We start from the raw sequence: 23,328 nt of genomic DNA on the forward strand, positions 1-23,328 counted from the left end.
CATGGGAGCATTGTTATAAAATGTGGTCTTCATTAAAGAGAGGCTGGTGATGTACCTTAGGAGGGCCTGACACACGTGATTTCTGATCATCTGGCTCCCTTGTCTCTTTAAAGTCAAATCCTGTACATGGAATATTTGCCTTGTCTAAATAATGCAACAAAATCACCTGAAGCGAAAGTCGCTGAAATCTAGAATAGGTAAATGTTATACATACTGTACAATTAATAGGGATTAAAGATGGGTATTCACATGTGCAGTTTCCAGGGGGCTTAGAAACAGATGCATCCTGGTGAGATGTTTGGAAAAATTATTTAAAAGGGGGTATCCTGGTTAAGAACTAATTGTAACTCACTGATCCCAAAGGAAAATGGAACAAAGAATAACCAAGAGGGACCTAAAAGAACTTCCTTAATAGGAAGATGGGAGAGAATAGTTGCTCTCTTTCTCTCTCAACCCAGGACCGAATAAATAGAAAGAGAAAATGGCCTTAAACAACAGCATGAGGGATTTAGGTTGAAAAAATGACAAGCCTTCCTTTCAGAGGATTGCTTTGTACAGGCTGTCATCTGTTCAGGGGTGAAATGGAGACAAAACGAGTAGGATGGCCTGGGACTCTTGCAGTAGAAGAAATAAGAAAGAAGAAAAGTGCCCAGACTTGCTAAAGATATTCGAAAACAGAACCACAGTCACTGGAGTTAAAATGAAAGAACAGCATTCCAGACTCCAGTTTTCAACTATTAGCTGAGCGAGCTTGGGAAATTACATTGCTTCTCTGGACTTTATTTTCCTTATCTGTAAGTCTGGAGCATTGCACTAGAAAATATCAAAGGTTATTTCCAGTTCTAAAAATTTGTTGGTTTGAGATTCCTATAACAAGGAACAGCATGCTGTGGTTTGCCTGGAATGGTCCTGATTTATGCCTATTGTCCTCACATAATTATTCATAATGCACATTTTCACACTCAAAGTATCCTGGTTTGAACCACATACTATATGGTCACCCTACCTATAACAGTTAATACAACAATTTCCCTTGATATTCGCTTAGATTGTTTCCCACAATACAGTTGTTAACCAAAAATGCAACAGAAGTATTTAGCCAAACAACTAGCTCTTTTTCTTCCAAGAAACAAATAATAGTAATAATAATAGCTCTTGTTTTTTAAGCTGACCACCTGCCTGGCCTTCTTGCCTAGGGCTTTCCAAGCATTAGCTAATGTAATTTCTCATTAAACTCTAGAAGTTAGATGCTACTCATTTCTCTTTTACGTTTGGGAACATTGAGGTGCAAGAGGTTAAGATAACTTGCTCAAGTCAGGATTTGAACTTAGGTCTCTCTGATCCCCAGGAACCAGCATTTAAGCTTTCTGTCACGCTGCTTGCAGTACAAGGCATTTTACTAATAACCATAGTGTGCCCCCCTCCCCTGCCTGAAATGTCTTGGACTGGTTTTAGCAGCCAATATTCTTGGATGCGAAAACAAAACCATTGCAAGTTCCAAACCATTCCATATGACATTTAGACTTATAGATGAAAATCTTCCAAAATCACTATGATTTCATATGAAAAACATTTTTCGCTTTCCAACAAAGAAACTCAGACCCCTGGGTCATTCTGAACGCGTCTTTGGAGCTCTACACTTTTTGATATTTACTAAACAAGGCCTGCCCAGAGATTATGGGGAATTGTGGTATTGATTAAACCATGATGTTCCTGTTATCCAGCAAGGCAAACGGCTGAGTGATAAAAGCAGTCCGGTGTTCTAAAATCATTTTCAAAGCAAAAGAAGGTCTGAACAAAATAAATGATTTGAATGCAAGACATAAACAACAAAACAGGCTGGCAAACGGACCAATAACGAGGCATCTGGGACACCAGTTTCTGCTCCTGATGACTTTCAGGGCCAGCCTTGATGCCTTTCAGATTTCCAAAGAAAAATAAACTGGTGACAACAGAACAGCAGCTGTGGGCACAATAAGGAAATTAGTTGGAGCAGATTTGTAATTAAGCATTGAAAATGGATCAGTATGATCCCTCCCTGCATACAAGTACCTTTCGCTTTTTGCCTCTTTTCAAAATTCCTTTTTTTTTAAAAAAAATAAACACACGCTTCAGCTTCAGTCATGCATGTCCCGACCTGGGATATTAGCTAAGGATATTACTTTTTCTGGGAAAAACAAGAAATTAGCTCAAAAGAAGCACAGAATCCCAAGAAGTAAAATAACATTGACTTTGGATTCCTTTTTATTTTTGTCATTTTATAACTTTGGAAAGACAAAAGAGTTGTCTCCATTCAAAAGATTATATATTTATGTATAATAAAGGAAGGGTGAAGGATCCTGGGGCATTGTGAGGACAATTAATTTTCATTTCCCAATACAAGATGAGGATGAAAACTTTATGATCTTCATGATTGTCTCTACATCATTTAACAATGGCATCACAGACAAAGCTTAGGCTCTAAAGATATTGTTATACACTGATGGTTTTGAAAAAAATAGCAGTATTTTTGTACGGGATGAACTTTAGTGTTAAATATATTGATTATGCCTTCTGGGCTAGAGATGGCCCTCCTCCCCCTCCCATGTCCATCGTTTAGTTCCCCCCACCTCTACAACTCCCATTCAGATACCCCTGTGGGTGTGTGTCATGGCTGTGATTCCAGGCAGCTACTAGAGGCAGACAGACCTAGGCCCTTCGTGAAATGGAAATGAGGATATTTCTCAGAGGAACGAATTCCTACTTCCTGGTCCACCCTGGAGTGCATGCCCTGCCTCTTGCCTCCTGGATCCTAGTCCCTCTTCCGGTAAATCACTCTGAGCCCAGAGAAACGTAAGAAGAGCGGGTCAGACCCAGGTGTCCTGAATCATTAAGCACACTGGCTCCTCCGGGGGGCCGGCCAGACCCTCTGAGCTTTGACAGCGGTGAAATGTGACAAGAAAGTAAATATCCTAGTGACCCACTTATCCAGAGGTCAGGCATCCCTCAATCTGCCTTCTGGAACTCAGTTGAGAAGCAGGAAGGAAGCGAAACAGGCTCGAAGCAGCGGAAACACGAGTCACAAAGCAAGGCACTCTAACTATGTCTAATTGACTCTTAATTAACACACACTCCTAACAAGCCCATTTACGTAGTCTCCCAGCCCACAACGAATTAAAAGCAGAAAATTAGAGGGGGACAAGGAAGGAGGGAAGAGAGATTAGTAGTGATCACGCTGAAGGCAGTAAGAAATGATGGCAAACAGTCTGACATCAAAGGAAGAGATAAAAACAAGCCCCTAAAAAAGCAGTCCCAGAGTTAGCAAGATCAGCAATCCACAGCCCCATCGGGTCAAACAGCATGGTGCAGCTGTTCCTGAGAGCCACAGTTCCTGCTCTAACAGCAAAGACAACCCGCGTGAAGGAGAGAGCCTGGCGTTGGGAACACAGAGACCTTGGCCAAGCGTCCATCTCCCCTCTCCTGGGTTCTCCATCCCGGGAGTGCTTGGGCGTCTCCTGGGGACATTGTTAGTCCGGAGCCCAGAGCTGAGGCCCTGCCCCGGGAGATTCTGATGGAAAACCTCCAGATCCTCAGTCCAGCATTCTGCATCTTCACAAGGCCCCTCCCACAGTGTTGGTGACTCAGAATCACACTTTTAAAAACATCGCTAACTCCTTCACCAAATTGGGAAATGGCTTAGGCAAATCACTTATTGTTCTGGGTTTTGCTGCTTATGTAAAAGAAAAAGTCTAGTATATCATCTCTAAATTCACTTACAGCCCGACTGGCTAAGAGCATATACTAATTTTTTTTTTTTTTACATCTTCATTGGAGTATAATTGCTCTACAATGGTGTGTTAGTTTCTGCTTTATAACAAAGTGAATCAGCTATACATATACGTATATCCCCATATCTCCTCCCTCTTGGGTCTCCCTTCCACCCTCCCTATCCCACCTCTCTAGGTGGTCACAAAGCACCGAGCTGATCTCCCTGTGCTATGCAGCTGCTTCCCACTAGCTATCTGTTTTACATTTGGTAGTGTATGTATGTCCATGCCACTCTCTCATTTCGTCCAGCTTACACTTCCCCCTCCCTGTGTCCTCAAGTCCATTGTCTACGTCTGTGTCTTTATTCCTGTCCTGCCCCTAGGTTCTTCAGAACTATTTTTTTTTTTTTAGATTCCATAGAGCATATACTAATTTTATGATGAACTCCCAGGCAGCTGCTGAGCAGCCAAGAAAGTGTTCATGAGGATGACAGACTGAGTGCTTTTTTCAAAAAGGAGGGCTTCCAAATTATGCTCAATCAGTGCCTCTAAACTTTTTAAATTGCACACCTCGTTAGCAAAAATGTGGGAGGTACTCACTTTCAATAGATGTGTATTTTTATTTACTTATAATTTATGCATGTGATACTAAACTCATATATTGTTTACATCATAAAACATACACAAGATAAAAATAAAATTTGAAGTTCTAATATTTTCTTCACATACACCCCTTTTTAAGACTTTTGGGATAAATTTTAGGACAAATTCTATTCAACATCCAGTAGAATGTAAGCTATTTTGAGGGCACATTTTGCTTTATTTGTCATTGTATTCTCAAGGCCCAGCACAATTTCTGACTTGTGGTTCAGGAATGTTTTTGAATGAATGAATGAAAGTATGTCTTGGGATTTGAAGTGGCTAAGCTCTGGTTATCAGGAGTATTCATCTATATGGAATACCTTTTCTTCCATGGTAGTCAACAGCGTGACTGAATATAGAAAGTGCAGAGTGAAGTTGAGAAGTATCATTCGCATCTGAGGAAACTGCCTGTTAGAATTTAGGGAGTATGATCAATATTTATGAAGCTCAGAAAACCCTCTCTGGAGCAGGGGAATGACTCATAGTTCATGAAAAGGTAAAAGCACTGGCTGTTGTATAACAGGTATGCATTAAATACCATATGTGTTCATCAAGGGTTTTGTGTGTGTGTGTGTGTGTGTGTGTGTGTGTGTGCGCGCGTGCGCGCACGCGCGCGTGCACTTGTGTGTTGAAGATATTCTCTAGGAGGTAGTAGAGATTTCCTTTTCCACGTATATTTTCTGTCAGATGCAATTTATTTAACTGATTATTGTTTTGGTTTGGGGAAACAAGGTAATATTTTTTTAATGGACTTTAAAAATTGATATATACTGGACCCTTCTTTATGCAAAGACATTTAAAATCTTGTTGCTTACTCAAAAACATAGCTGCAGTTTATGTCATATGAAGAGTCACTTTGCAAAGCCCTATAGGTGTATACCTTTAGTATTTTGTTTGTCATAGTGACCAAGGCTGAATTATAGTATCTACCCATTGGTCATTGGCATAGCAATATCTTAGTAAGTTGTAAGAATCACTGGTGACTGCTGGGTCTGTGAGAAAGAATTATCTTGGGAAGGAGAGGGTAGTTTCATCTTTGAGAAAATGCAAAGTGCGATGGATACCTACTCCACTTAGTCTAGCACTTCTCAAACTTTCTGGTCTTAGGACCACTTTACATCCTTTAAAATTAGTGATGACCTGAGAGAGCTTATGCTTATCTGGGTTATACTCATAAATATTAACTGTATTGGAAATTAAAATGAAAAAATCTTTAAAATACAAAAATATACATTCCATTCGTTAGCCAACAGAACAACGATTATAGCCTCTAGAAAACTACACTGTCAACTAAATAAAAGTGAAAAAGGCAAATAACATTTTGGTATTATTATGAAAATAATTTTAGCTGGATGAAGCCATTGGAAGGGTCTCCAGAACCCCAAGGGGTCCCTGGACTGCACTTTGTGAACCACTGATTTAGTGGATTCTAGAGGCAAAATCCTGACTGTTTCCCTTCTTAGAAGATGCTATCAACCGAGATGTAAGAGTGACATCTGACTGGTGAGGACCGAGGAATTTCACCTGGATGGAGGCTCTGCTGGTGACAGCTGGTGACCCACCAAATTATGACAAAGCACATACCATGGTATGCTGAATGTGGAGGAGACGGTATTTATGAGAATGACCTTTTCACCCCCAAAATATTTGGAACTGGGGACCTTGTCTTTTTGACATGATCCTTGACACAGTGACCCATGTTCCTGTGAATTCTTTGCTGTGGCCATCTCTGGAAATCATTAGCTTCTGGGTGTGGGTGAAGAATTATGAAGGGTAGTTGCGCCAGAGCTCAGTCCTCGAGTTTCAACAGCAATACTCTTTTGAACTGAGAGCTCCCCACTTCAGCTGGAATTTTCTGCTGTGTCAGAAACAGGGTAGAAGAGGTAGCTATTCTCTTGGGCAAATACTTACCATTTTATTATTTGAGGTTTAACTATATAAATACACAAATATTTGTTGAATGAATGAAATTTGAAGCATGAAATCAACTGAATGTATTAACCATGGTCTTGGAAGGACAGATGTTTTCTTAGGGCAAAATGGAGGAAGAATTTTCTCCTCTCTTTCTTCCAGTGAGAGAAGGGAGTAGGGTGGACTCACTCTTGATAGAGATAGATTGGTAATTTAGAGATGAATCAGGGGCCACGGGGCAGAGATGGTTACAGTATAAAATACCAATGTGAGGCCCCTTGTTCAAAAAGCAAGAACAAAGGGCGTTAAAAGCAGTAAAACATAGAATGTTTTCCTTTCTTCCATAGTTTCTCAACTTGTCATTGTGTTTTTCATTTGCTATCTGATGTCATTTTAAGTAAGTAAAAATAAAAATTTTAAACTATTAGCATGAATTATACCATTCATCTTTATAGTGTGGGATGCCAGTTTTAAACGCAAATATAAGAGCATTTAACTTGCGTGCAGAATCACTGAAATTATGCAATTTCTTTTTTGTAGTGCGTACATGCATATAAATTTAATTCTTACCAGAACAGTGGAAACACTTCACAAAACGAACTCAGTTGTTTCTATTTCACTTCCTGAGACATGCACATTCGACCACACTTGGGAAGCAGATGGCTCCCATAATAAGCTTACCTTGCACTCGCTTTGAGTCTCGCTAAACTCCCGCACGCAATGGGTCCACTGGAACACGGTGCTTGTGAGGCATTGCTAAAGCTATATGTGAGTGGGGCAGCACGGGGGGTGGGGGAGCACGCATTACTGCGCATATCTCTTTTGCTCACACGCATGCTCCCTTGTCCCACCGGACCTCACAAGTTGAAGGATAAAATTTTTGAGAATTTCAAGATGGCGACAGCTGCGGTTTAACCAAGCCCGGGGCCCTTCTGAGTATGGGGTCCTGTCCGACTGCACAGGTTCCATAGCCACGAAGCTGAGCCTGGCTTGGGGTGATGCTCTTGTGCTAACAGTGGAGGCTCATTCTGGTCAGCCTACCTGCTCTTCGTTACCGTGTATGTAAATCTCTCTCAAAGGTGGGACGTCCAGGATCACAAGGGAGAGTAGTCTTCTCACAGGGCCAGGGAGGCTGGACAGCAGCAGCAGGAGCCCGAGGTGATCTGTTGGGGCGCACAAAGGGAATGACTGAATTCCTTTATCTACCTACTTTTTATCTCATTCTTTAAACATTTCCGTGTGGTGTGTGTGTGTGTGTGTGTGTGTGTGTTCAGAATGCATAAAATATACCAGCAGAGTATCACATGTATAAAATTTATAAATATATAAACATATACTGATGTGTGCACTCAAAAATGTTTTACTGAAAGGAGAACTAGAAAAACCAACTGGAAGGCACCACCCCAGAAGATAGCATAAGGAATGGGTCAAGGAGGAGTGTCTGGGGACTGAGGAGATGCCCATTTTGTTTACTTAGCAATGGCTTCCTGAGAGAAGAGGCTGAGTAGAATGTGGAGATGGGACAGCACCCTGACGGGGGTCAGTCCACACCCCCACCCTACCTTCCCCTGATGTGGGACTAGCAGTCCCATGTGAGCTTCAGCCAGACGGGTGGTACTTAAGTTGATGGGAACCCCTTGACTTACAAGGGGGAGAATTTAAGTTGTGTCCATAGAGGTGAGCCAAGGATAAAGCCGGGGCATCACTGGCTCCTGCTGGATTCCCATGAACAAGAAAGAGACTAAAAATTCGAGGCAAAACAAGAGAAGCCAAGTCAGAAATGATAATTTATTGAGTTTTATGCTGTTGAACTCACTATGAAGTGGGTCTTGTTCTTCTCGTTTTAAAGATGAGGAAATGGAGAACCAGAGTATGAAGTGACCAGCTTGCTGAGGGTCACAGGGCTAATTCTGACCAGGTCTGTCTATTACCCTGCTCACCTATAGGTTGTAGCAGGCTAAGCAGAAATACCCCCATGTGGCAGGAGTTAATATTCTTATCATCCCCATTTTACAGATGAGAAACCTGAGGTTCAGAAGAAGGCTGTGATGACCAGAGCTTGTTTCTGGACAGAAGTTGGTCATGTGGTCCATGGGTGGGTCAGCCTGAGTTAAAGTCTACAGACCAGCTGTCATGGCTGAGATGATGGCCAGCATCCTGTTCAGAGTGAGCCCAGTTGTCTAAAAGGTTGGAGGGATCCAAGGGCTCAAACCGTAATCCCTGGTTTTAGAAATGAGTGGACACAATCTTCAGCCACTGCGCTCTGGAATTTATAAACTCAATTTACTTTATCTTTCAAAGCAAGCTCAAGGGCATTAAGAATCACTTTATAGTGATCTCTTTGGAATTTATGATATCCCTAAAAGGTAACAAAGCTGCCTCATCTCATATTTATATCTATGCAGAGCTAAGGAGTAGGGACAAGGTCTTCCCACTTATGATTTCTTAATCAAGATGCATCCAACTCCAAATCCCTACATTGGCTCTGACACGGTGCTGCAAATAAGGCAGCTTCTCACCGTCCTTCCATTTCTTATTTTACCTCATTTGGTCAAACCACACACGCTCAGTGCCTGGAACTTCCGTTTTCTTATCTTGAATATCATGTACTGTTCCAGCTCACAGCCAGCCACCCAGGAAGGAAGCGTTTTGTTCCTTTCAGAGGGCTTGGCTAGCCAGTGGCCACGCTGTTGAAAAGCTCTGTAAGTAACATTATCTCTGCTGTGTTAAAAAGGTCTAGAACTGGAAAGTGTGCAGCGTTAGAGTTTAATAGTTATCTCTGGTCTGCTTACCTCGAAATCAAGTATGAACAGAAAACTTGGAGAAGCAAGAGAGGGAGGGTAATGGCGAGAGAGAGAGAGCCAGAGAGAAACAGAGACAGACAGACAGATGGAATCAAGCTCATGCCTCTTTCCCTATCAATTTTGAGTTTTTCTAAACCCAATTAAAACTTAACGAATCAATATATCAGGCCTCAATCTATTTTATACTTGTTGGAAACATAAGCGGTGTTAATTCTTTATTGTAGTCAATTCATTATTCAAATTGCTATTATATGCTTGTCATTTTTAATATTACTTGAAACATACTTTTATTCTTCTTTCTCTTTTCTTTTTTAACCAATGACTTTGTTAAGTATTTCATAAAATATACAGCTGTCTTGGTAAATGCATTCTTTGGGATGGGAAAAAAAAGGAAACTTGCCCAGCAAGTTCTCAATCTCATGGTTTTTTTTTTTTTTTTTCTTGAAGCTTCTGGTTTCTTGGAACCTATGCTTTAAACGAGCTATTTACTTTCGATTTACACGGGATATGATTTTGAGAAGTTCTAAATTAAATGGGTAAAAAATGTTTCAAGTGGTGCAAAAATATAAAGAAATGTGACATGGAAAAATGTCTGAATCTATTCTACCTAAAAAGTTATGTTGGGAATTAAATTGTGAATTGGGCAGAAAAAAAAGCTCACACTCATTGTTTTTATACTGTTGGAAATTTAAAAATATGCATTCAATTCTAGACTATTAGGAGTCATGGAAAGTTCAGGGATGGTCTCAAAAAGCATTCCTGCTTATTCATCTTTGGCATGTATATCTGCACATGTAGGAAGCATAAATAGAGTGGAAGAGAAAATACATAATGTTTCAAATAACAGTTTTACTCTGAACACTTGATTCTGTATGACTGGAGAACTGTCTGCTTTAGCTCTCCCTCCATCTGTTCAGCTCTGATCCTCTCCCTAACCTAGAGATGGGTCTGTTTCTTATGCTGGCAGACAGCACATGCTTGGTTGGAATTCCTCTCTCTTCCTCTCCCTTGCCATCTCCCTTGCTCTATTATTTTTGTACCTTCTTGGTCTTTCATAGACAGTCTCTGAGAGGGGAAGAAATGTCCCAGCACAAATAATAGCTGGTGTTTTCTGAGGGCTTACCCTGAGCTTTTCTATTTACCTTGATCTAAGCTCTTTAGATGTACTGTAGCATTTAATCTTCATCACGACCTTGTGAGGTAGGTTCTGTTAATATTCCCATTTTAAAGTTGAGAAAACTGAGTCATAGGGGAGTTAAGTAACTTGCCCAAGGATGTACAGTTTGTAAAACGTATAGCAGGATTTCAACCCAAGCAGCCCATTTCCAAAGTACATGCTCATAACCAAATACTCCACACACACACACACACACACACACACACACACCCCTCGCCCCTGGCTATAAAGGAGACAGGGGTATAAAGGAATATAATGTTTGGGGGGATGGGAGAGTAATGACTTGAAGGAGGGCACAAGAGAGGCTTGTGGGTTGGAAATAATCTGTTTCTTGACCCAGATGCTGGGTCCAGGCTTCTTGTGAAAATACGTGGAGCTGGATATTTGTGTACTTTTATGTATGTGTATTACAGTTCAATTGTATTAAAATAGAAAAAAGGAAATGAGCAAAAATAAAGAATTAATATATATATACACAGACACACACACACACACACACACACAAATACACATCAGTGGAAAATTGAATAGTCATTTGCCTTAAATAATCTTATGGAAAACATCTCTGAGGGAATTTGTCTCACGCGTAGGTGGCCAAGTGGGTGGCCTGGATTTGAGTGGAGGTCTTGCCACTAGGTAACTTTGGGATAATGACTTGATCTCTGTCCACATCTCAGTTTATTCATCTGCAAAACGGGGGATAGCTTATTCCTACTTTGCAGGGTAGGACTAAATGATCACTTTACATAAAGACTTGGAAGTGGAGATAATCTCTCAATGCCAAGGTGATCAGGGTGACTAGGGTGTCCCAGCAGGTGCAGGGGAAGGAGCACTGGGCTTCACAGGTAGTAACCATGATTCTTTTTCTTAAATAAAGTGTAGGTATTTAAAAGCCATTTTGTTGGCAGGATCAAAGTGTGTTCCTTCTTCTGGTAAAAAGCTCTTTCCTTCACAACAAACTGTATGACCAGATCCAAGGTTAGCCAGCCTGACGCTAAAAAATCCACTGGCTTCCCCTTGTTCAGAAGATTCAGACATTGCAAAGAATACATTTTCCTCTCTCTGGTGTAAATCTGAGTTCCAGAATTAAAACACTAAAGTGGAAGTGAATAGGTCTATCTCATTTCTCAGCGTTTATGACAGAGGCTGAATTCCAGGGAGAAGCAAATGAAGGAAGGAAGAAGTTAAATTTCTTGGACGACATGACTGTTACTGTGTCCGCCCGTTGGCTTGATGTGTTTTGAACCTGTAACGTCTGAAATCTTTGTTTCCTTCTTTTGGAGCCTCCATCACAAGAAGCTGGCCTACAGGCATTTATAAGATGCCTACTCTGTGTAGCCCTTCACCGTGCCCTCCCAAGCCTGACGGCCGGCCCATTCTAATTTCGCCAGCGGCCAGCTCCACTTGCCACAATCCCGTCAAAGCAGACAGATTAAACACGTCAGGTGACATACGGAAGAAAAGAGTTACTGATTGATTAAGGCATTTTTTATGGCTAGGAGCTATTTCTCTTGGCCTGCTACCTGCTCTCAGGTCTTGATCACATTTCAACCTACTGCAGCCATTTACTCAAATATTTTAGGTCCTCAGATGTTGGCGTGCATGTGTCTGTCTGTGTGTGTACACGTCTGAATACGGTTGGACAGCTGCAGCAAGGCTGTTGATTGCAAAGTGAGAACGAAGGGGAAAAGTTAAGGCTCCCTCCAGTCCTCACTTCTAATGATTTTCGTGTCACTATGGCTATCTTAGTTGGGAAAAGGACTTAGGGTCACATTGCAATGAAAAAAAACCTTTAGTATGGACAAGTTTGAAAACAATTGTACTATTTATTCGAAGAAGTACATAGAAAGCTCTATTTTTCCTCCTATTTTTGTTTGCAAATCGAATGCTATTGCCTCTACCTCTTGTGGTATAGTTCTTTATAAAAACAAAGACCTAGTGGTATGGGAAGGTCAGATTTGGGGGTGATCATTTTCCCTGTAGGTTTTCAGATGTCATGACCAGATGAAGGATAATTTAAGAAGCACAGAGCTGGGTGATGGGTCTTGCAGAGCTGCCTGTCTGTTGGACCTGCAGAAAAGCTTATCCCCAGCAAGGTAATTTACGACAGAAGACCATCTCAGCTCCCTGCAGGCAGCACTACCTAAGTTCTCCGAAGAACTCCTGCTTTAAAATTGGAGAGAGCTGTAAGGCTGGAGATGGGATAAGTTATGGCTTTCCAGTGGCTTTCCCCTTTCTCCTTTTCCTTGTTGTGATTGTTATTTATTATTTGTGGGTAGGGATGAGAGGGTTCACTTTGCCAACTTTTGAACCCTCTCTGGATTCATGGCTCTGAATTTTGAACCGTCCCTGAACCTTCCTGCCTTTGAGTTCCTAATTCTCTTAGCATTCCGCAGCGTCCTGTCGTGAATGGAGAAAGACTCTAAAAGGTTTATTTTAAAAGGTTGAAATATTTTCTTAAACATCAAATAGAACTTTTTTTTTTTTTAAAAAGCAACCTATTGTGATGAGTCAAATGTAAATGAATTGAAAACATATGCTCCAAATCTCCCCCAGTTTATGCAGCACTTTCATGGCTGAATTACTATTAGGCTTTCTTGGATTCAAGGCTGATATGAAATGATGAGACAAGGGATGAGCCCAGACACATTCGTTCTTTTAGTTTCTACTGCTTTGTTCCTTATTTAATATAAAATGGGCTTTGGTTGAACTCTGAAAGCTGGAGAGAAGAGGAAAGAGCGGGAGATATTTATAAGCAGCATTTTGCCAAGTAAGAACACTATTAGGATATGGGGCATTTTGGCTAAAGAATTAAATTCTTGATTTAATGGCTGTAACATTAGGCGGTAGAAATAGCTTTGAAACCTGGGCTGCCTAGCTCTCCACTATGTTGGAGCCCTTCTCCTCACCTTCACGCCTGCAGGTCATTTGGCACTTCCTTCCCAAGCTTCAAGTCCTGTCCTTAAGAACCCTGAGAGGTTATTTGGGTCTAGTACTTTCTACAGCCAATTGAATATACCTTTCGGAAAGTGAGCCCTGTGAGTACACAGACAGCTCTGCAAAGGCAGCCTGGGATGAAGTAGAGGAAATTTTAAGAAATTGTGCTCTTCCTTCTGGTCCCTGTGTTCAGGGGTGTCCAATGCTGCTCCAACCTCAGGAGACCTATGTGGGAGCAGAGCAGGCTTCTGGGAGTCAAGAGTGCGTGGCATGTGGCTGAAGTTTAAGAAATGTCTGCCAGATGAATGTCTTGGCAGCTGGTCAACAAATGCACATCTGATGCCTACGGATGATACCCTGTAATCTGTGTTTGGGAGGCAGTAGCCATGAGGCCACAAACCAGATAGAGCCACAAAAAAAATGTTCACTTTTGCTGCTAACATTCCCCATACAGGCTTGGGAAAACTACTCGCCATGTTCTATGGGTCTGCCCTGTTTCCCCACCTGACAAAAAAGCTGGGCTCACTATTTGCCATTCACCGTGTGGGGTGGATATGAGAAATCCCACAAAGAGCTCAGGGATCCCTGGTTTAAAGTCAAGTGCCCATACAAAGTACCAAGCACCGGTAAAATGTGTTTTTAGCATTAGAGACAGACGCTCAGAGGGAAAACTAGGTACATTTTGCCGCCAGCTCAAAACATGCTTTCTACTCCCGTGCAGAGGGGAAAGCACAATTGTTAAAAGTTACTTTGAGATGACAAAATGTGCTGAAAAGAAACTGCCAAGAACACCCCTTTGCCCAGCCCTGGCCCTGGGATCCTGCTGCCAGCAGGGATTATCTAAATTGGGCATCCTTAGAGAAAGCAGGAATTCTCTTCTACCACAGACTGTTGAAACCTTCCCATTCCACTGTTTTAAAAGCTGCAGAAAATTAAAAATAGAAGCTTTTTGGAGGGAGGAGAGGGTCCTTTGGGGGCACTTTGTTTGCTTTGGTTTCTATCTCCCTCCCTGGAATGCAGTAAAAACCTGGGGAAGTCAGCACTCAGAGAGCAGGCCTTCGCAGAGAAATGAAACCCCCTCACGCCAAAGTGAAGGGTGAGGAACTCTTTCTGGGTTCTGGTTTTATAATCATTTCTGTTTATAGTAGGAAAGAAATAGCCCCCTTCTTGAATTCAGCACATGTAGTCTTTTCTTAATGGCTCCCCTCCTTATACAAACATTAACAGGCCTAGTCCTTCAATAGGTTATTATTGAGCAGCTAATGTTAAATACAGATGAACACTTGCCCGTTGAATGGCATGACTGTCGCCCAGGTGTAAAAGTGCCATTCATGCATATGAAGTGACGATTGCAAATGGCGGCCACCAGAAGTCAAAACAGTTGATTGAATGCGTGGGGAGCAGAATGGCTTGTATATTCCTTTGAAAATTCAAGAAGGGGATGAGGGGAGGGGTGTGAAAGGCTATTTTGGGGCTACTAGTCCCTGGAACACTGATTTTAGTCCCTGGGGTCCTAAGAAAATGAGGAGGAAGGAAAGGTGTTGGATCTTAGGGCAGCCTTTAGCTATTTTCTCTCTCTCTCTCTCTCTCTCTCTCTCTCTCTCTCTCTCACACACACACACACACACACACACACACACACACACACACACACACAGTCCTATGGTTTATTCTCCTAGTTCAGATTATATAAAACAAATATAGTTAAGTGTTACTCCAGAATTATCTGAAATAAATTTTTTATCAGGGATCCCAGTGGGTTGTCTGACCCTGGGACTTTCATCCTTTTCTCAGAAATCCCTGCGGGGAGGAGGGCCCACAAAGAGAAGCAAATAAATATATAGAGATTCTGAGCATGCTGGTTTAAAGAGGGAGATCCCCAGTGCCCTCCCTGCTTTGGCTCAGCAGTGGAGCTGGGTTCTCTTCTATTTCCCTCTTCCTCAGCCCCTGGCTGGCACTGGTGATGTTTTCCTGTATCCAGCAGGATGCTCTGGCAGCCTTGCTGTGGAGAGGGTCCTTTCTCCCTCCTAGAGGCAGGACTCTGAATTGGATCTATTTGTGCCCAGTTGAGGTCTGTGCAATACACAAGAGGCTGAGTGGATACACCTTAGTTATTCCCTTGCTAAGAAGAAAGATTTCTCTTGTCTTTCTGCAGTGAAAGAGGGATTATGAGAAATATCCCTCCTTTCCTTACCTCACAAGGGTGATATGAAAATGAAAAAGCTAATGTTTTGACGGGTGCTGTCATACTCAGGTGACAGGCAAAGCAATATTATGTTTATTATCATGGTTCCCACCACGTCCCTGTGTGCTCATCACTGTCTCTCACATCACAGGGGTGTGTATGGTCTCCCTGGGAAAAGACAATGGTGCAGACTGCTAATGAGAAAATTCATGGGGCCACACTAGACAAACATTTCAAATTATAGTTTCCTTGGGCACTGATCATGCTTCATTCCCACATGAGGAAATCTGGGAATCTGGCTACCTTGAAAGTAATGGTATGGGCATGGAAGGGCTGGGACACATCTAAATATTTTAATTAATATGTCAAGAAATGCAAAACTTAGCTAGCTCGCGAATGTTTGATTTATATAGCCCTGTCCTGTCTGGTAGCCATGGGCCACATGTGGCTAGTAAAGCATCTGAAATGAGGCTAGTCTGAATTAAGATATGCTGTGAGTGCAAAACATACACTGGCTTTTGAAAATTTAAAATGAAAAAAAGAATATAAAATACCTTATTAATAATTCTTTCATATGATTACATGTTGAAATGATATTTTGCATATGTTTGTTTAAATATTCTATTAAAATTAATTGTAATTGATTTTTTTAAAATGTGGTACGGGGTGGCCACTCCCCTGGAAACCACCCCCTGGTGGTTTCCAGAAAATTAAAAATGCCATATATGGCTGCATTTGTGGCTTGCATTATATTTCTTTTGGACAGCCCTGGTATAGACTTTATTAACAGATAGTGTGGGAATTGCTATCTGGAATTCAGTATTTCCTCCCCAATCCACAATATCAGGATATGTCAATCTTGAAAGGACTACTGTTATAGTACTGTTGGGAAAAATTGTGAAACACTTTAAACAGATAAAAGAGAAGTTACTGCATGTCCTTCCCAATGCATTCTTGTGGTCATATCCCTTTTCACTGTTTTTAAACTTCTTTATAATTCTTCAAGTTGTAGAAAACTGATAATAATGAAAATGATTCTTATCTGTAAGAAAGCAAATTAATTGGGTCTGGTGGAATGTAACTGATCATTGCCATATGGATAGAGCCTTTTGCATTTCTGTGTAAATTCATCTCAGCATTCCTTGTGGTCCATATATGTGTGGTTCCTTGAATTCTTTGACCCTATGGTAACATCCTACTTGTTGGCTCACTAATTAATGAGTTAACAAAATCTTTGACACGAGTTCATTGTATATTTGTGTGAGAGTTATGATGCTATCTTTTTAAACAATACTAGGGAATGTAGGAGTTCATGGTGGTCATAATTAACTACCCTGTCCTTTCCTCCTCCCTTCATCCCCCAGCTACACCTATGGTCCCAGTGGTAGAAGTACTTCTGAAAGCCTGAGATGGGATAAGAGAATGCATTTTTCTATAGAAAGTATTTTACATGATGGTTGATTGCCATTTAAACACTACTCACGTAAAGCAAGCTAAATTGTGGGTTATTGTGAATTTTGTGAGCCAGTCAGGAAATCCTCCCACCCAGTGGAATATTTGATTCTAAGAGAAGATGTGCTGAGTTCCAAATAATGAAAGAGAAACCTTGGATGTAACTCATTTGTAAGGTATACGCTGTGGATACTGATCAAGCACTCAGTTGCACAGTCCTCAAGTTTAATGGTAAAATGTATTTAAAAGAAAGTCGGTTGGTACCGATTTTTGTTGCCCACCCCCCCGTTTTTCTCTTTTTCTTTTTTGTTTTATAAATGTTAAAAAAAAACAGTCCCATTCTTATTTTACCTTGTTGTTATTTCCCAAACAGAACTGGCTTCCTTCAAAACAATGTGTGACAAGATGGGCCAGGCACTTGAGTATTTCTTTCATATTTCCATTTATTCCTGTGAATAGAATGAATTTTAACAAATATAAGCAAACTAAAAATGTAAAATAGGTGATTTTATGCACTCTCCTTTTTTAAGAATTTGGAAATACTACACTTAAGTTGTATATGTTTTGTTTCTTTTCCTTATTATTTTTTTAAAGACATAGCAGAAAGATCATTAAATTTTGTGAGTATTGGTCTCCAGAATTTAAGTTTTTACAAAACATGTGAAAGTTTACTGGTCTTTCACCAGACAGGACATATGATTTTCTACATCTGTAATTCTGAAAATGAAACATTTACTCTACAAAAATGCGGAACAGTCCACTTATAAATTTTATGTTTTGTGGGCTATTTTCTTATGTAAAGCAGCCATCTTGGAGACTCCTTTTAAAGTACAAGTATACAATATTCTCACGTATATAATCTGCCCATATGTAATTATTTTCTTTTTTGGTTCTTTGGGACATAACAGGAGAAGGCTTTGTGGCATAAGTAAAGCCCTTGACCTAGGTATTTTAGTATCATAGTTTACTTGGTGATGTTATCAAAGAGAACAAAATATATGCCTTTTTACAATTTTCAGTTGTTTGAAATTAATTTTTGAAGTTTGACTGTAAGTTGCTTTTGATTTTTTATATTAAGAAAAAATTTTGAAAATCGTTAACAAAGAAGAGTATGAATTTATGCAACTATGTTTCTGATTAAGATAACATTATTTCAAAAAAGTTGATTTAATTAAATAAAAACTGTTGATAAAATTCGAAATATCTTTATGTGTTTTTAATGTATCTTATTAAAGAGTCATGGTGTATCTTAATTCTCAATAAAGTGGGGAAAAACACTGGCATATTAAATCTTCCATCATTATTCAAAAATAATAGAATACTGTGCTCTAAAAATAAAACCAAGGTTTCATCTGCATGGAAAATTTGTTTCTTATGGAAGAGCTTTACTCCTGACCCATTTTCCATAAACAGCAAGAGGGAGGAGATATGGGGATACGTGTATATGTATAGTTGATTCACTCTGTTATAAAGCATAAACTAACACACCACTGTAAAGGAACTATACTCCAATAAAGATGTTAAAAAAATAAAATAACAAATAAAATAAGTCAAAAAAAAAAAAAGGAGTTATTATATTCTTTGGCTCTTTCTTTATCCAGGATTTTTCTAATTGGTATTTTCTCTCCGGTTGATTTTACTTGTTTCTTCTCTAAGAAAGAGTTTGTTGCAGTGATGATTGACAGTTAAATAAACAGACAGATGTAAAGATACAGATTCTTTCTGGAAAGCAAAGAGTTGGGGAATCTTTTCCAGAAAATAGTTTTATTTTTTAACTTGACAATATTTGAAAGTTTAATAAAAGGATGATGTCTCTATCATCTACTGTCTATTCAGGACTAAACACTTTTGGAAAAAAAAGTTACTATTTATGATATGTAACTATATTATTTATCAATACTATTAATCACATAAATAATATCACATACTATTTATGACATATGGCTTCCTACGTCAGGAGACTCTCCATTGTTAATATGTCCATTATTCATGTGAAAAATAGCTAAGAAAGGGGTAAATTCAGAAGGTACAGAAGTACTTCAGATACTTGTAATATGGAGTCCAGACAATCCATGAAATGCCTGGAATTGTTGAGCAAAATTTTGTATTTATCGTCTTGGAAGAGGAATCTTTATCAGAATTTCAAAAGTATTCTTGACTATCTCCCTTCAGAAAAGGTTCAGAATTCTTAGCTTGCAGGATTGCTAAGGCTAACTGCTTACCTCTATAACGTCTAGATGAAAATGAAGATTTTAAAGAACATCTAATTGTTTTGTCCATATGATGCCCAATTCAATCCCAAAACTATAATTTTCATAGTTTGGGCAGTGTATGATTTTAAGGAGACACAGTTCTTTAAATAACAGACCTCTTTTCTCCAAATCTAAAGCCGTCTTTCTTTTCAGTATTATACCTTCTTGTCTCCTATCCCAGTTTTTTTTTTTTTTACCTCCTCCCTCTGAATTAGCCAAAGAAAACCTCACAGTACTCTTGATTTACAGAGGCATAGATAATTCTGACTCTATGGGTAGAAATGCAGTACTGTGATCCATTTAATAATGTAATCCAATATATGTTCATACAATGGATACATGTCTGGAATAAGTTATTATGGAATAGTGTGCCATCTGTAAGGGGTTTTATTAATTAAGAAACTCAGGACTCCAGTATTTTTAACAATAATATGAGTGAGAAAGTGATGAATCATTTACAATTAACCGTGATGGAGATGATACGTCAAAGCCTAATTCCAGAAGTTTATCCACAATTGATTCCAATTTTTCATTCTTCAAAGCTTTTTCTATATCCTGAAATAAAGGCACAGTTTAACCTGAGGTGAGCAGAAGTTGAAGGAAATTGCAAAGCAACCTCTGCAAAATGAACATCTTGCCAGGAAAATGTGCATGAGCTCCAAGGAAATGGTGTTGGAAGAGATATGAGAAGGCAGGAGGATTTTCTCTGACACAATTTTGAGTTTTTGACAGCAATATCTCCCTGTTTATGAAGCACACAGAACTGTGCTCAAGACGTGAGGAAGTTTGGGAGACATAATCGGAAAGAGAGAACTGCAGATAAGGAAGTTATTCAAACTAGGTCACTTCTCATCTCGGTATTTTCAGAATTTTTCCCTGCATCCCACTCTAGCAACAACCTGTACAAAAGACAAACCTTTTCCAGATGGTTTGGTGAATTCACTCTTTTGTTCTCTATAGATAGTAATAACTAACTTTCAATTAGGGCTTTCCAATTTTAAAAGTATGTAACATTTCATTTTCACAATAATCCTTTAAAGTTGCTATAATAATAATAATGATGATAGTATTGTTATTATGCTGATTTTTCTAAACAAAAATACTGATGCTCAGACTCTTTTTAATCATCCAATAATAAGCAGAGTAGGAATTTTTAAAGACAAACTATCAAACCTCAAATTCCCCGCTTTTCTCCCTCCTTTCGGAATGACAATGGGATAGAATACGACATACATCTTTTAATAAATTGTGTTTGCTTTTTTTGGTCAGAGCTTGGAGGAATGTAATATGCCATTTTGTATATTCTTGTCAGTTTTTTTTTTTTTTTTTTTTTTTGGCCGCACTGCACGGCTTGTGGGATCTTAATTCCCCAACCAAGGACTGAACCTGTACCCTCCACAGTGAAAGCACACTTGACTGACACTTGACTAACCACTTGACTGCCAGGGAATTTCCCCATTTTGTGTAGTCTTAAAAATCCTTTGCTTGAAGAATTTAAAGTACTTTTGCCTTTTTAGACTTATACAATAGTCACACCGTTTAGAAATATTTAAGAGAGGAGGAAATATAATTCTTCACTATGAAAATAAACTCACACCATCAGGCCAGGAGTTGGTACCAACCAAAACATCTTGATTGCTCCCTACGGTGTTGGTGGCATTTCTGAAAGCTGTTGATTAGAAGAAGTAGAGGCAGCATCACCTAGATTGAGCTGTGAATCTCTGCCATCCCTCCAGGGTACACCAGGGGGCCCTTCCTCCTCCTGTCACTTCCTTCCGCTCCCTACTCAGTGTCTTCAGAGGTGCATGAGAAGCCACCTGGGCTGTTAATGTTTGGTTTGTAATTGGACACTAACAATTTCTATTTTACAAATGGAAGAGGTGAAGCAAAGAGTTGTCAGGCACCTACAGCAAATCAAGGGAGAATGTCCATATCTTCCCACGATGCTCCGCACTTGCTTCAGATGGCTTTGCAAGAGTACCTTTCAGCTAAATTCAGAGATGAACATCAGACAGAACCTTTGCAGCCATTTTTGTCTCAAGGAATGAGCTGCCTTTCAAACATGGAATGGCTTCTCACTAATATGAGGTTATTTTTCAACAACAGATGGGTCTATAAGTGAAAAGAGACCTCTTCGTTTGTCTGGTGGCATGTGGACTTCTTCAAATTTACATGTGGTTCTGATTGTCAGGAAGGGACCACATGACATTAATGCAATTTCCTCTTTAATGTGCCACCTTGCCATCAGCCCTGATGTTCAGGCATCAATGTTTAAGATGCAGACCTCCATCAGACCAGCATGAATGCCACGGAGCTTTGTGGAGATTTGCCAAAACAACAGGCCAGCATTTGGGAGAGAGTAGGGATGATGTGGTTTCAATTTCATACCATCTGTCCCCAGATTTCTTTCACTACCAGGCTGGTCACTGACTTTGGAGAACAGTCAAAATGCCAGGGCTCTGGAATGCTCTGCATAAGTTGAAAGGAGCAGGCATCACTGAGAACCCCATGGCTGGTTCTTGCCATGGGGAAGTGGACAGAGACTGCTGCCTTCCATGAAGAGATGCATTGAAAGTCCTAATGAAAGCAGTGTTAAGTCTTCAGGAGCTGGCTTTGTGTCTGAGAGGCTGGGCAAGAGATGTCAGATTGCTCCACAAGCAAGAGAGAAAACATAGGCGTCCAAGGGAAAGGGAGTAGAAGATATGCTGGCATTCTTCTCAGCAGGGGGCATTCTTTATTCTTGGGAGAATAAAGCCTCACCCCCTATTGTCAAGCTGTAACCATCCTCCAACCTCTTTCTCCAGGAAGATCTCGCCATTCCAATAAGAACATAAACCATAAAGCAAAAACAGGAAAAAATGGCTTTTTTTGGCCAGTGAGTCAGAGATTTTTTTAACGGTGGATTATTTTACACAAACTCTTGAACGATTATTTTCTTTGCTCCCAGGCAATCTGGATTAATTGATACAATAAAGGTCTGGAAGCCCTAAAATGCTGGTTCAATTCCCAACTCTGACACAAAGAAGCTAAATGACTTGCAAGAGAATTTGTAGAAAAATCAACAACAATTTTCCTATCTGCAAAAATATGGTTGGCGTGCCACGGCGACGCTGTGTGGCATTTTTAAAAATTCCGTTCCAAATGCTAATTATTCACTAGTTGGTGTTCCAGGTCGTGCCTCTTGCCATCAGTAAGTTGATTGCTAACAGGATGATGATATTGGTTTAACTTTTAAATGCGAGTTTCAGAAGTATAACTTTTCAAAGTCATCAGAGAAATAGAGTATTGTATGTAGAAAAAACCTTAGGCCAGAATCATGATATCAAATCCCGACACTTCACAACGAGGAAACCAAGGCCCGCAGAGGTTAGTGACCTGGCCAAGGCCACAGAGAGTGTTAGCGAAAAGCCAGGATGAGAATGCTGGCTTTACCTTTGGTCAGTATCACAGTTTGTAAACCATGGTGCTTTCTGTATGCCTGCTTTCTGTGACGATTCCTGGGGAAAGGATTTCTCATGACATGGGTTTTTCACAGCTCAAGATGGGTGATTTGGGGCCAGCGTGCAAGGGCACTTTTTGATACAGCTGCTTCCCTACCATGTTCAACCCTCACTCCCCAATGACAGAATTGCCAGCATCTCCATCAGTCGCAGGAGGCTTAGAAGGCATGAAATAAACACAGCCTGACAACTCTGTTCCCGTGTTATGACCTGTTCACCTCCCTGCCACTTCCAACTTGACTTCTCTCTGAGTAGCCTCCATGTTATTTAAGTCAGCAGGACTTTCCGAAATCAGGTAGCATGTGCTGAGCCCTTCCAGGAGGAACGGGTGTGTGGCGGCGTGAGTGGGTCTGAGCTCTTAAACTCCAGGTCTGGACTGGCACAGAAGGAGCTGAGGCTGTTCTGAAGGTCACTTGTAGTCTTGAAATTTCCAAGTGTTCCCTTCCTTTATTCTTGACTACTTCATGTCTTGGAATCACTACAGTTCTCACTCTGATACATATTATTTCTCGAAGCACTCAGAAGCCTACTTCATTCTGGAATGTTTCAATAGACAGCTTTAACAAAACCATGGATAACCCCTTAAAAAAGTAAAAGTAAATCCAACTTACATTTTACGATGAATGGCATTAACAATCCTACGTCAAATTCATTCAAAAATGCCTGTTTGCGGGCTTCCCTGGTGGCACAGTGGTTGAGAGTCCTCCTGCCGATGCAGGGGA

General features: G+C 40.2%; 1 long non-coding RNA gene across 3 annotated transcripts in view; it reads left to right on the forward strand.

Annotated features, from left to right (window-relative positions):
• The first annotated feature begins 8,923 nt into the window (after positions 1 to 8,923).
• Positions 8,924 to 23,328, forward strand: part of LOC114486247 (uncharacterized) — a 92,977-nt gene continuing 78,572 nt past the window's right edge. For all 3 annotated transcript variants that reach the window (XR_003679654.2, XR_003679653.1, XR_003679655.2), the window contains exon 1: positions 8,924 to 9,001. This is a non-coding gene — a long non-coding RNA (uncharacterized lncRNA). The remainder of the gene's footprint in view (positions 9,002 to 23,328) is intronic.

This window comes from Physeter macrocephalus, chromosome 5 (genome assembly GCF_002837175.3).
Source record: "Physeter macrocephalus isolate SW-GA chromosome 5, ASM283717v5, whole genome shotgun sequence".
NCBI classification, from domain to species: Eukaryota; Metazoa; Chordata; class Mammalia; order Artiodactyla; family Physeteridae; genus Physeter; species Physeter macrocephalus.